The 13,978-nt window shown below is 37.0% G+C and overlaps 1 non-coding gene across 1 annotated transcript; it reads right to left on the bottom strand.

The window, feature by feature from the left end:
- Nucleotides 1–13,631: 13,631 nt before the first annotated feature.
- On the bottom strand, nt 13,632–13,738 carry LOC122121161. The gene has a single exon (XR_006149899.1). It is a non-coding gene; the product is annotated as a U6 spliceosomal RNA (small nuclear RNA).
- Between the last annotated feature and the right edge of the window lie 240 nt (nt 13,739–13,978).

The raw sequence follows: 13,978 nt of genomic DNA on the forward strand, positions 1-13,978 counted from the left end.
CAAATTGTTAACCAATTTTGCCAGCACCATTTACTGAAGAGGTTGTCTTTCTTCTATTCTATTTTTTTTAGCTCCCTTATCAAAAATTAGATGGCTATAGGTCTGTAGGTTCATTTCTGGGTTTTCAATTCTATTCCATTGGTCCTGAAGTCTGTTCTTGTGCCAGTACCAAGGTGTTTTGATTACTATGGCTTTATAGTAGAGTTTGAAATTTGGTATTGATATTCCTCCAGCAGTGTTCTCTCTGTTGAGGATCATTTTTGCTATTTTTGGTCTTTTATTGTTCCATATGAATTTTTGGATTGCCTCTTCTATTTCCTTGAGGAATGAGTTTTGAATTTTGATGGGTATCGCATTGAATTTGTAGATAGCCTTGGGAAGTATTGCCATTTTCACGATGCTGATCATTCCAGTCCAGGAGCATGGGAGTTTTTGCCACTTTCTAAGTTCTGTTTTGATTTCCTTTTTCAAGTTTTTAAGGTTTTCATCATAGAGGTCCTTCACTTCTTTGCTTAAGTTAATTCCTATGTATTTTATGTTTTGTGGGGCTATTACGAATGGAGTTGCTTTCCTACATTCAGCCACACTTTCCTCATTTTTGGCATTCAGAAAAGCCATTGATTTTTGAGGGTTAATTTTATACCCTGCTACTTTGCCAAATTTTGAATTAGCCTGAGTAATTTGGGAGTGGAGTCTATGGGATTCTTGAAATACAAGATCATGTCATTTGCAAAGAGGGAGTATTTTACTTCTCCTTACGCTGTTTGGATCCCTTTTATGTTTGCATCTTATCTTGTTGCTGTAGCTAGGCATTCTAATACTAGGTTGAAGAGAAGTGGAGAGAGTGGACGTCCTTGTCTTGTATCTCAGTTAAGAGGAAATGGCTTTAGTTTTTCAATATTAAGTATAATGCTGTATTATTATTGTATTAAGGAATGTTCATGGATTCTTAATTTTTCCAAAATCTTCATCATAAAGGGGTGCAGGATCTTCTCAAATGCTTTCTCTGCATCGATTGAGATAACCATGTGGTTCTTAACCTTGCTCCTATTGATGTGATGAATTATGTTAATTGATTTGCGTATTTTGAAGCAGCTTTGCATCCCTGAAATGAATCCTGTTTGATCATGGTGTATGATTTTTTGGATGAACTGTTGAAGTGGATTGGCTAAAATTTTGTTGAGAAGTTTTACATCAATGTTCATCAAAGAAATGTGTCTGTAGTCCTCTTTCTTGATGAGTCCCTGACTGGATTTGGGATGAGGGATATGATGGCTTCATAGAATGTGTTTGGTAGTGAACTTTCTCTTTCAATTTCATTGGAGAATTGGAGGAGTATTGGTGTGAGCTCTGCTTTGAAGGCCTGGTAGAATTCTGCTGTAAAACCATCTGGTCCTGGATTTTTCTTAGATGGGAGGTCTCTATTTCAATGCTGGTCTGGACCTTTAAGGATGGTTTCACTCATCTTGGTTAAGTTTTGGCATGTCAATATTTGCTAGAAAAAGGTCCCCATTTCTGCCAAGTTCTCAAACTTATTAGCATAAATTTTTGAGAAGTATTCCCTTTTAATTTTCTTTTTTTTAATAATTTTTAAAAAGAGATTTCTTGTTTCTTCTTTATTTTTTTATTTTTTATTTATTTTATTTTATTTGTGAAAATACTACAGAGGGGTTACAATTACATGGGCAGGATAATGCACACATTTCTTACCAAGCATTGCAGCCTCCTCCTTTGTTTACCCTTCACCTCCCTTCCCAGCCTCCCCCCTCAACCCCCCACCTACATTGTAAAGCTCGTTTTTGACATGACAATTTGTACTTCTCATTGTTGCAACAGGTCCACCTGAATCCTTAAATGGCTTGTTTTTAACCATCTCCTCCACAAGTTATACTGACATCAAATATATTGAAAACGGGGATTATACTGTGGGGGAGAGACATACAAAGCAACAAAGAAATAATATTATAAATGAGTTAGAAACACATGCATGAAAGAAAAAAAAACATTAAAATACATATCTAAGGGTTCATTTTCCTAACATCACATTATCTGACTTTTTCCGCTTGACTCATACATATACTAGATATTGCAAATAAGGGAATCCATGGGACCTATGTTTCTTTGGGCCTGGCTTACTTCACTTAATATAATTTTTTCCAAGTTTTTCCATTTCCTAACAAATGGAGCAATGTCATTCTTTCTGATGGAGGCATAGAATTCCATTGTGTATATATATCACATTTTCTTGATCCATTCATCTACTGAAGGGCATCTGGGTTGGTTCCATATCTTAGCTATGGTAAATAATGCTGCAATAAACATAGTTGTGATGGTCGCTTTAGTGTGGTCTTGTTTGTAAACATTTGGGTAAATGCCCAAAAGTGGGATTGCTGGGTCATAGGGGAGCTCTATGTGAAGTCTTTTGAGGAACCTCCATACTGCTTTCCAAAGTGGTTGAACAAGTTTACATTCCCACCAATAATGAAGTAAGGTTCCCTTTTGTCCACTTCCCCTCCAGCATCTGTTGTTGTAAGAGTTCTTGATTTTTGCCATTCTAACTGGAGTGACGTAGTATCTCAAAGTTGCTTTGATTTGCATTTCTTTTATGGCTAGGGATGTTGAGCATTTTTCATGTGTCTATTGGCCATCCTTCTTTATTCTTCAGAGAAGTTTCTCTTTAAGTTTTTAGCCCACTTATTTATTGGGCAGTTGTTTCTTTGAGGATTTGTTGTTGGGGGATTTAATTTTTTGAGTTCCTAGTATATTTTAGTTATGAGACCCTTGTCCGTTGTATGGCTAGTAAAGATCTTCTCCCAATCCTTGGGCTTTCTATTGATCTTGCTAGCTATGTCCTCTGCCATGCAGAAGCTCTGCAACTTTATGCAATCCCATTTGTCCAATCTTTCTTTGATTTGTTTTGTTTCCGGGTCTTTATTCAGAAAATTTCGGCCTGAGCCAAGGAGACCTAGGGTTTCTCCTATTCCATCCTGTAATGTTTTCAGAGTGTCTGCTTTGACTTCGAGGTCTTTGATCCATTTGGAGTTGATTCTTGTGCAGGGTGATATATAAGGATCTAGCTTTTGTTTTCTACATCTAGTTAACCAATTTTGCCAACACCATTTACTGAAGAGGCTGGCTTTCTTCCATTCTATTTGTTTTAGCTCCCTTATCAAAAATTAGATGGCTATAGATCTGTGGGTTCATTTCTGGGTTTTCAATTCTATTCCATTGGTCCTGAGGTCTGTTCTTATGCCAATACCAGGCTGTTTTGATTACTATGGCTTTATAGTAGAGTTTGAAATTTGGTATTGATATTCCTCCAGCAGTGTTCTTTCCGTTGAGGAGCGTTTTTGCTATTCGGGGTCTTTTGTTGTTCCACATGAATTTTTGGATTGCCTCTTTTATTTCCTTGAAGAATGAGGTTAGAATTTTGATAGATATTGCGTTGAATTTGTAGATAGCCTTGGGAAGTATTGCCATTTTCACGATGTTAATCTTTCCAATCCAGGAGCATGGGAGGTTTTGCCATTTTTTAAGTTCTGTGTTGATTTCCTTTTTCAAGATTTTAAAGTTTTCATCATAGAGGTCCTTCACTTCTTTGGTTAAGTTAATTCCTAGGTATTTTATTTGTTGTGGGGCTATTACAAATGGAGTTGCTTTACTAATTTCAGCCACACTTTTCTCATTGTTGGCATACAGAAAAGCCATTGATTTTGGGGGGTTAATTTTATAACCTGCTACTTTGCCAAAGTTTTGAATCAGCTTGAGTAATTTGGGAGTGGTGTCTATGGGATTCTTTAAATACAAGATCATGTCATCTGCAAAGAGGGAGAGTTGTATTTCTTCTTTCCCTATTTGGATCCCCTTTATGTCTGCATCTTGTCTTATTGCTGTAGATAGGCATTCTAATACTAGATTGAGGAGAAGTGGAGAGAATGGACATCCTTGTCTTGTTCCTGAGTTAAGAGGAAATGGTTTTATTTTTTCACCATTAAGTATAATGCTGGCTGTAGGTTTGTCATATATAACCTTTATTGTATTGAGGAATGATCCATGGATGCCTAATCTTTCCAAAACTTTCATCATGAAGGGGTGTTGGATCTTGTCGAATGCTTTTTCTGCATCTATTGAGATAACCATGTGCATCAATGTTCATCAAAGAAATGTGTCTATAGTTCTCTTTCTTTGATGAGTCCCTGCCTGGTTTTGGGATGAGGGTTATGATGGCTTCATAGAATGTGTTCGGTAGTCAGCTTTCTCTTTCAATTTCATTGACGAGTTGGAGGAGTATTGGTGTGAGCTCTGCTTTGAAGGCCTTGTAAAATTCCGTTGTAAAACCATCTGGTCCTGGACTTTTCTTAGCTGGGAGGTCTCTTATTGCTGTTTCTATTTCAATGCTTGATATGGGCCTGTTAAGATGGTTTAACTCACCTTGGTTTAGTTTTGGCATGACAATATTGCTAGGAAAAGGCCCATTTCTGTCAAGTTTTCAAACTTATTAGCATAAAGTTTTGAGAAGTATTCCTTTATAATGTTCTGAATATTGGTTGTTTCTGTGGTGATGTTTCCATTCTCATCTCTGAGTTTATTAATTTGGGTGTGTTCTCTTCTTATCACGTTAAGATTTGCTAAGGGTCTGTCAATTTTGTTAAGTTTTTCGAAGAACCAACTCTTTGTTTTGTTTATTCTTTCTATAGTTTTTTTTGGATTCTAATTCATTTAATTCCGATTTAATTTTAATTATTTCTTTCCGCCTACTGGATTGGGGTTTATCTTGCTGCTCTTTTTCAAGGAGGTTTAGATGTGTCATTAAATTGTTTGTTTCAGATCTCTCCAATTTGTTGATGTAGGAGCTCAGAGCTATAAACTTGCCTCTGAGTACTGCCTTTGCTGTGTCCAGAGGAGCTGGTAGTTTGTGTGTTCATTTTTTTTGAATAGCATGAACATTTTAATTTCCTTTCTAATCTCTTCCATGACCCACTCATGATTCAGCAGTGTGTTGTTCAGCCTCCATTTGATACCGGACTTTCTTTGGTGGCTTTTGGTGTTGAGTTCTAATTTTATTCCCTTGTGGTCAGAGAGGATGCAAGGTATAACTTCAATGTTTCTGAATTTAGACAAGGTTGCTTTGTGGCCTAAAATGTGGTCTATTTTAGAAAACGTTCCATGTGCTGCTGAGAGAAACATGTATTCTGATGCTGCTGGGTGAAATGTTCGGTAGATGTCTGTTAAGTCTAGTTGATCTATGCAGCTGTTTAGATCTGCTGTCTCTCTGTTGAGTTTTTGCCGAGTTGATCTATCTAGTGGGGTGAGTGGTGTGTTAAAATACTCAAAAATTAATGTCTTTGGATCTATATGGGATTTGAGGGAAAGTAGTGTTTCTTTGATAAATTTGGGTGCTCCAATGTTTGTCGAGTAGATATTCAGAATTGTAATATCCTCCTGAAAGAGAGATCCCTTAATTAGTATGTAGCGACCTTCTTTATCTCTTCTCACGAATTTTAATTTGAAGTCTATTTAATCTGATATTAGGATTCCAACTCCCGCCTGTTTTTGGGGGCCGTTTGCTTGGTAGATTTTGTTCCAACCTTTAACATTGAAAATGTGTTTGTTTTTACGGGCAAGATGTGACTCCTGAAGGCAGCAGATAGAAAAGTCTTGTTTTTTTTATCCAACTAGACAGTCTATGTCGCTTAATTGGAGAGTTCCGTCCTTCAACGTTAAGAGAAAGGACTGAGAGGTATTTGGGCGTTCCTGCCATGTTATCCACCTTCTTGGGGGCAGCGAAACTGGGTTCTTCCTATGGTTCTTTGTTTCTCATTTTGGGTGCAGTTTCTTGGCCTTTATTGTGGTCTTGTTGGTTTTCTATGTGTAGGACATCTTTAAGAATCTTTTGTAGGGCTGGTTTGGTGGAGATGTATTGTTTCATTTTTTCTTTGCTCTGGAAGGTTTTTATTTGGCCTTCAGTTATGAAGGAGGGTTTAGCTGGGTACAGTATTCTTGGTTGATAGTTGTTTGTTTTTAGGGCATGGCATACATCATTCCAGGCTTTTTTTGCTTTGATTGTCTCTGCTGAGAAATCTAAGGTGATTCTAATTGGTTTCCCTTTATAGGTGATTAACCTTTTCTCCCTGACAGCTTTAAGGATCTTTTCCTTGGTCTGAGTTGATCCTATGTGGATTTTAATGTGATGGTGGGATGTCAGATTCTGGTCTGGTCTATTTGGGGTTCTAAAAGCTTCTTGTATCTGAATAGGCCTATCTTTTTGTATGTTTGGGATGTTCTCTGCTAGGATCCTGTTAAACAAATTTCCTAGACCATTAACTTCTGTTTCTAGGTGCTCCTCTACACCCATTATCCTTAGATTAGGAGTTCTGATGGTGTCTTCCAAGTGTTGGATAGATCTATCATAATTCTTGGACTTGTCTTGGATGGTTGTATGTTCTTTCTCTATAATATCTAGGCTGTCTTCAATCCCCGAGATTCGATCTTCTGCATGGTCTAACCTGCTCTCAAGGCTTTCTACTTGGTTTTTCATTTCTTTTCCTTCTAATTGGTCAGCTTTGATGGCTTCAAATTCTTCGTTGAAACTTTGTTTTAGATCTTGTATGGACTTCTTTACTTCCTTAATTTGGTGTTCAGTGTTTATTCTCAAATCACTTACGTGATTGTTTATTGTTTCCTTGGTCTCCCTGACATCCTTCAGCTCTTCCTTAATGAATTCCATGAATCCCTTTAGTGATCTTTGTGTATTCTCATCCTGCTCTCTCAATTCCTTTATTACTCTTTGCTTAGCTTCCTCACTTTCATGCCATTCGTGAAGTTCTCTTTGTGTGTTCTCAGCCTGCTCACTCTATTTCTGCCTTTCTCTTTGAGTGTTCTCATGCTGCTCATGCAATTCCTATATCAGTTTTAGAGTAGCTTCCTCACACTCATGATATTCTGGTATTAACCTTTGGTTTTCCTCCTCTCTCTCCTTATCATGCTCATATATATTCCTTTGTATGTTTTCAATCTTTTCCAGTATTGACCTTTCGTTTGCTTCCTCTCTCTCTCTATCACGCTCATACAGAGTCCTTTTGTATGTTTTCCATCTTTTCATTTACCATGTTTGCCAGTATTGTTTGTAGAGCTATTTGGGAACTCTTCTCTGGATTATTCATTATCTGTCCTGTCCCATGATTGTCATGAGTGGGATTTGAGCTACCCGGACTTGCCATTTTTCTTGTGTTTTTTCGGCTTAGTCTGCCCATTTGGGATGAAAGTAACACCAGTTTTGTGCTAGCACACTATTTTAAGGCAAGCATCAACCAAAGTCTGTAGATCCACAATCAAAAGTCTGCAGATACAGTGAAGTTCAACAGATATACCTATTCAACATCAAACAACTATATAATAATGAGCTACAAACCGCAAAGTAGAATTTGGAAAACCAGAAATTATTAGTTTTAGGGAGACATGTGGGTAAAAATAGGAAAAGAGAAATATGGGAAGGAACAGGGCGAGTTTACTTAACTAAGTCCTAATCGCAAAGTGGGAAAGAGGTTGGATAGGATAAAAGTAGAGAGAGAAAAAAAGAAGAAAGAGAAAGAGAAAAAAGAGACAAGAAAAAATAGAAAAGCAAAAATTAAAAAATAAAAAGTGTAATGATTAAAAATATGCAGATTGAAAATGAAATATTCAGAGAAGAACGTGGGTATAATGAGAGAACGGGAGGGATATAAAGGAGACATGAAAACCTTAAAAATAAAAATACTTAAAATATTATATAGGTATAAAGAGGTAATACTGTTAATAAATTAAGTCTAAGAGGCTTTGAATTGAGTAATAAATTTGTGAATTAAATGTGTACACAATGGGGGATAAAGTCTAATAATCGACTATGGGTATATCTGAGGATGTGCAGAACAACAATTAAGTCACACAAAGAAGAGCATAAGAGCAGAAAAGGTGAAAAAAATGAGCAAAAAAGAAAAAAAATCAGACATTCAGTAGAGCTAAACAAAAAACAAAAATATTTTTTGAAAAGAAAGAGCAAAAAAGGAAGAAAAACGCACACACACATATACCCCTAAAATAAAAATTATAAGAGGAAGAGAAAAAAGTTACTAGTATAGATTTGTTTTTTCAAAATGGTAAAAATTAAAAATAAAAAAAAGTTTTAGAAGAAAAATATTTTTATAAAAGGAACCAAAAAAAAAAAAGAAGAAGAAGAAGAAGAAGAAACAGAGAAAAAACAATTCTTTGATTTTTTTTGGGAGTGGTGGGAAGATCTGTTATATCCCTTGTGTCCATAACCAGCCTCTTGTTGGAGTCTCTGGTCTGCTTGTGGTATTTGATTTTCCTGTGGCTTAGTTGGTTTCTTAAGCAGTTTGTTTGAACAGGCAGAAAAATGCTATGCTGTACAAAATATTTTGTGATCCTCTCCCCTGGCTAGTTCAATGGGAGGGAGATCTGCTTTGAGTATCACAAAAGAGGGAGATGGCTTTTTCCTCATGTTTGTAGATGCTCTGATGAGGCTAGGTTCTGGGTAGAGTTGAGGCCTTTCAGCAAACAGTAGCTTTTCCCTGAGGAGTCTTTGTGAGAGACTCACAGAGCCCAGCCTTGAGCCACTCTCAGGGTTTATGTTTACTGAATTTCAATGGATTGTCCATGCTGCTAAAGAGAGGGGCAGCCTCTGGCTCTGATTACCCAGTGAAGAAACCCACTCCTGGGGCTGGCGGCCCGAGCTGGCTGAATTTTCCCTGGATGGAGTTGAGTTTGCCATGTCACTTTAGGATCTTGTGACCTGCTAAATGACTCTAGTTTTCTTCCAAGGCCTGTGTTTGAGCTAGCAGGTCAGCCAAGCTTTCTCAGTATCAAACATGGAGATCTCCTGTAATGGCGGGGAGGGGTGGTCTTCCCTCCTCTGCTCCCTGAGAAGGAGTGAGGACGTTAGGCTTCTATTCACACCGCATTTTGGTTCCTGGGTCATCTCTGGTCTGTGAACTGCAGGATGAAGATGTCTGCTCCTTGTCGGTTCTTGTTGGTGTTCAGTAGAATACACTCGCGTGCCATGTCTGGCTCCTTTGTCCTGGACTCTCTGTGTTGCAGGTATGGCGGCTATTGCCACCTCCACCACCACTGTAGCCCGCAGTGGCGGCTGCTAGCAAGTGCTCAGATCTGTCTCCTTGCCTGGATTTTCCCTCTCTGGCCTAACTCTCTGAACTGTGATGGTACACTTGGTGTGATTCTCTGGCTTAAGTCTGTTCGCTGGAACTCTAAAACTCCTTTCTCTCTCTGGCCTGACTCTCTGTCCTGTGATGGCACACTTGGTGTGATTCTCTGGCTTAGGAATGTTCACTGGAACTCTAAAACTGCTTTCTATGTGAGAGCTTGTTTAGATTCCAGCTTCTCCTCCGCCATCTTCCCAGAAAGAAAGGTTGGACAAATGGGATTGTATGAAGTTGGAGAACTTCTGCATGGCAAAGGACATAGCTAGCAAGATCAACAGAAAGCGTACAGATTGGGAGAAGATCTTCACTAGCCATACAACAGACAAGGGTCTCATATCTAAAATATACTTGGAACTCAAAAAATTAAATCCCCCAACAACAAATCCTCAAAGAAACAACTGCCCAATAAATAAGTGGGCTAAAGACTTGAAGAGAAACTTCTCTGAAGAAGAATGAAAGATGGCCAATTGACACAGGAAGAAAAATGCTCAATCTCCCTAGCCATAAAAGAAATGCAAATCAAAACAACATTGAGATACCACCTCATCCCAGTTAGAATAGCTATAATCAAGAACTCTAACAACAACAGATGTAGGAGGGGATGTGGACAGAAGGGAACCTTACTGCATTGTTGGTGGGAGTGTAAACTTGTTCAACTACTTTGGAAAGCAGTATGAAGGTTCGTGAAAAGACTTCACATAGACCTCCCCTATGACCCAGCAATCCCACTTTTGAGCATTTACCCAAATGTTTAAAAACAAGACCACACTAAAGCGACCAGCACAACTATGTTTATTGCAGCATTATTTACCATAGCTAAGATATGGAACCAACCCAGATGCCCCTCAGTAGATGAATGGATCAAGAAAATGTGGTATATATACACAATGGAATTCTATGCCTCCATCAGATAGAACAACATTGCCCCATTTGTTAGGAAATGGAAAAACTTGGAAAAAATTATATTAAGTGAAGTAAGCCAGGCCCAATGAAACATAGGTCCCATGGTTTCCCTTATTTGCAATATCTAGTATATGTATGAGTCAAGCGGAAAAGGTCAGATAATGTGATGTTAGGAAAATGAACCCTTAGATAGGTATTTTAATGTTTTTTTATTTCATGCATTTGTTTCTAATGCATTTATAAGATTATCCCTTTGTTGCTTTGTATGTCCCTCCCCCACAGTATAACCCCTGCTTTCACTATATTTTATGTCAGTATAACTTGTGGAGGAGATGGGGAAAAACAAGTCGTTTAAGGATACAGGTGGACCTGTTGCAACAATGAGAAGTACAAGTTGTCATGTAGAAAATGAGCTTTACAACGTTGGTGTGGGGGCGAGGGGGGAGGATTGGGAAGGGATGTGAAGGGTAAACAAAGGAGGAGGCTGCAATGCTTGATAAGAAATGTACGCATTATCCTGCCCATGTAATTGTAACCTCTCTGTACAGTATTTTCACAAAAAAAAAAATTAAATTTGAAAAAAATAAAATAAAACTCCTTTCTCTGCGAGAGCTTGTTTAGCCTCCAGCTTCTCCTCCGCCATCTTCCCGGAACTCCTTATCATAGTAATTTTGAATTACATTTCTCTAATGATTTCAGTTCACAAACCTTTAAGCCAGCATAGAAGTTGTATTAAACACAACTTTGTTAGCCCACTGGCGATTTTCAGGGCTTTATGGAAAAGATGTCTATTCAGAACTTTTGTCCAATTTTAATCAAGTTTCTTGTTAATCTCATCTTTAATCTCTCTATACAAAATCAGTAATTAATTTAAGGTAGTAGATAGAAAAATATTAAGCCACTCCTAACATTTTTCAATTTTCAATAAAATGATATTGCTTAAATCATTTTCTGTTAATGCTTGAGACCATATAATTCAATTTAGTTAGACCTTTAACAAGGCTATATGCATTTTATTTATTTTATGTTAATTGGTCTTTCCAAAGTCTATGTGTCTAATTTCCCTTGCTCTCTTTCAGTCTCAAGTAGTTCAGATTTCAAACTGAAGAATAAATGGAAGGAAGCAAACAAAAAAAATACAGTTCCTCTCATCTGATGATGCCTCTACAAGATGGAAGAAAGAGTTCCTACTTCTAAGGACCTATGCTAGGATATCAAAAAGAGAATTCATTCTTCTAGGTCTTCCTTAAAATGTAAACCACAACATATCGCGAAGGTACTTTTATGTTTTATCAGTTTTTCACATTTTCATATGGACTTCACCTCAGTTTACAACATTCATTCATTATTCTTTCCCTGATACTTTTACACTACCAAGACGTAAGATATAAGATAATCAGTTTGATTTACAGAATAAGAAGTTATCACCCTGGTTTCCTTGGAAGCAGAACATGGTCAATAGATAACATTACTTCTGGTTTCTCACTACATGTAATGGTTTTTGTAATGCTTATTGCATTCTATTTAGTATTTAAAAAAAACTGCTGGCTAAACTCAAAGCTCCTTCACAGAAGTTTAGGTTAAGTACTTCACAAGTTTTATTTCCCTTAATTCTTAAGATAATATTTGTTATAATGCTAATGTTATTACCATTTTAGTGTTGGGAAAAATTGTAATTAAATGCCTTAAGTAGATGACCCAAAGACATACAGTGAGAAAGGAAATGAGGCAAAGTTTCCAAAAGCCTTTTAGCCGTACACAAAAGGTAGGTAAAATCTCTCCATTCTCTTACACTCTCAATTCAATATTCATATTGTCCAAGAAATAATAGCATAGCAATTAATGTCCATGGTGATTGTTTTCTGTTACATTTTGTCTTCAACACAGACTGTGTTGGTGAGATTGGGTTATCATGTAGAGTTGAGCTTATAAATTGAGGAAACTTCCAGTTTCCTTTTTAAAAAGTACTAAAACTTTTAAATATTATCATTAACTGACTTTTAAGAATCAAAAACCTAAAAAATTCATATACAATCACCCAAAATGCTTTCAAAGTAGGAGATGATAAAACAGGACCCTGTGAAGTAAATTTTCTTCTACTTTTGAAATTATTCTGAAAACCTTGTGCTGGATGGTCGCACCTGTAATCCTAACTCCTCCGGACATCTACTCAGGAGCCCGAGATCTGTGGATAACAGTTGGAACCCAATCAGGGCAAAATAAATTCATGAGATAATTTTTCAAAAATTTATTGAACTAGAATAGGGCCAAGAATGAAGATGTAGCTTATATAGTAGCTCACCAATCTAGAGAGGAAAGGCCTAGCAAGACCTTGAAGCCGCGATTTCAAATTCTGAGCATGCCAACAGAAATGCAATTTCCTGTACACGCATGCTACTTGCATGCGCGTGTACACACACACACACACACACATACATCCATTCTAAATATCTTCATATCAGTGTTTTGCATTAATTTCTTTGTTAACGATATTATATAACCAAAATAAAGGAAATAAACTCCTCCCTCTTAGAAAAGTTTTATACTTTTTATTGTAAAAATACTGTACACAGGGGTAATATTTACATGAGCTAGGTAATGAGAACAATTCCTAACAAGCATTGTTACCTCCTCCTTTATTTTTCCCTACCATTCCTTCCCTCGCACCTCCACAAATGCACTCCCCTCCCCGCTTCCCCTGCCTAAATTGTAACGTTCATTTTTCAGCATAGTGTCTTGTGCATCTCATTGTTACAATGGGTCAACCTGTATCCCTATTTAGGCATTTTGATTTTTTCCTTCCTCTCCCCAAATTAGAAGAGCATATATACAAGATATAGGCGTACCAACTTCAAATACAGTGAAAACAGTTGTTATAGCATGGGGAGGAACCTATAAAAAGACACAAAAAATCACATTGCACATTATAAGTACATTAGAAGCAATAGCAAAAAGGAGAAAAATTCTTGTATCCCTATCTTGGGTTTCATTTCCCGGAACATTATGTTATCTGGTCATATGGACATACCTTTTGACCTTTTCTGCTTATACTATATATATATTAGTTATTGAAAATTAAGAAAACCATGGGACCTGTGTTCTTTTGGATTTGGCTTACTTCACTTAATATTTTTTCCATATCTTTCCAATTTCTAACTAATTGGGTGATGCCATTCTTTCTGATGGAGGCATAGAATTCCATTGTTTATATAAACCACATCCTCTTGATCCATTCTTCTGCTGAGGAGCATCGGGGTTGGTTCCATATCTTAGTTATCTTAAATAATGCTGCAATAATTGTAGTAGTTGTGCTGATAGTTTTAGTATGGTCTTGTTTGTGATCATTTGGGTAAATGCCCCAAAGTGGGATTTGTGGATCATAGGGGAGATCTATGTGGAGTCATTTGAGGAACCTCCATACTAATTTCCAAAATGGTTGAAAAAGTTTACACTCCCACCAAGAATGCAGTAAGGTTCGCTTCTGTCCACATCCCCTCCAGCATCTATTGTTGTAAAACTATGGAATGCTTCAGGAATTTGCCTGTCATCCTTGCACAGGGGCCATGCTAATCTTCTCAGTATCATTACAATGTTAGTTTATGTGATGCTGAATTGAGCACAGAATATTTTTTATATATAAAGTGTAATTGATTTTCTTAAACTAGGCAATTCAACAAAAAGTAAGTTTAGAAGAATTTTGAAATTTTAGAACCATGTACTTCTTACATAAGCTCACATTTAAGAATAATGTCAAGATGGACATGTCAAAAACAAAATAATTCCAGATATTTGCGGTTCAAGAGATGTGTAGGGGAAATAATTCAATTGTTCTATACAAGGCACATGTCATAATGAACACA

This window comes from Dipodomys spectabilis, unplaced genomic scaffold (genome assembly GCF_019054845.1).
Source record: "Dipodomys spectabilis isolate Male_0828 unplaced genomic scaffold, ASM1905484v1 ptg000185l, whole genome shotgun sequence".
Taxonomy (NCBI): domain Eukaryota; kingdom Metazoa; phylum Chordata; class Mammalia; order Rodentia; family Heteromyidae; genus Dipodomys; species Dipodomys spectabilis.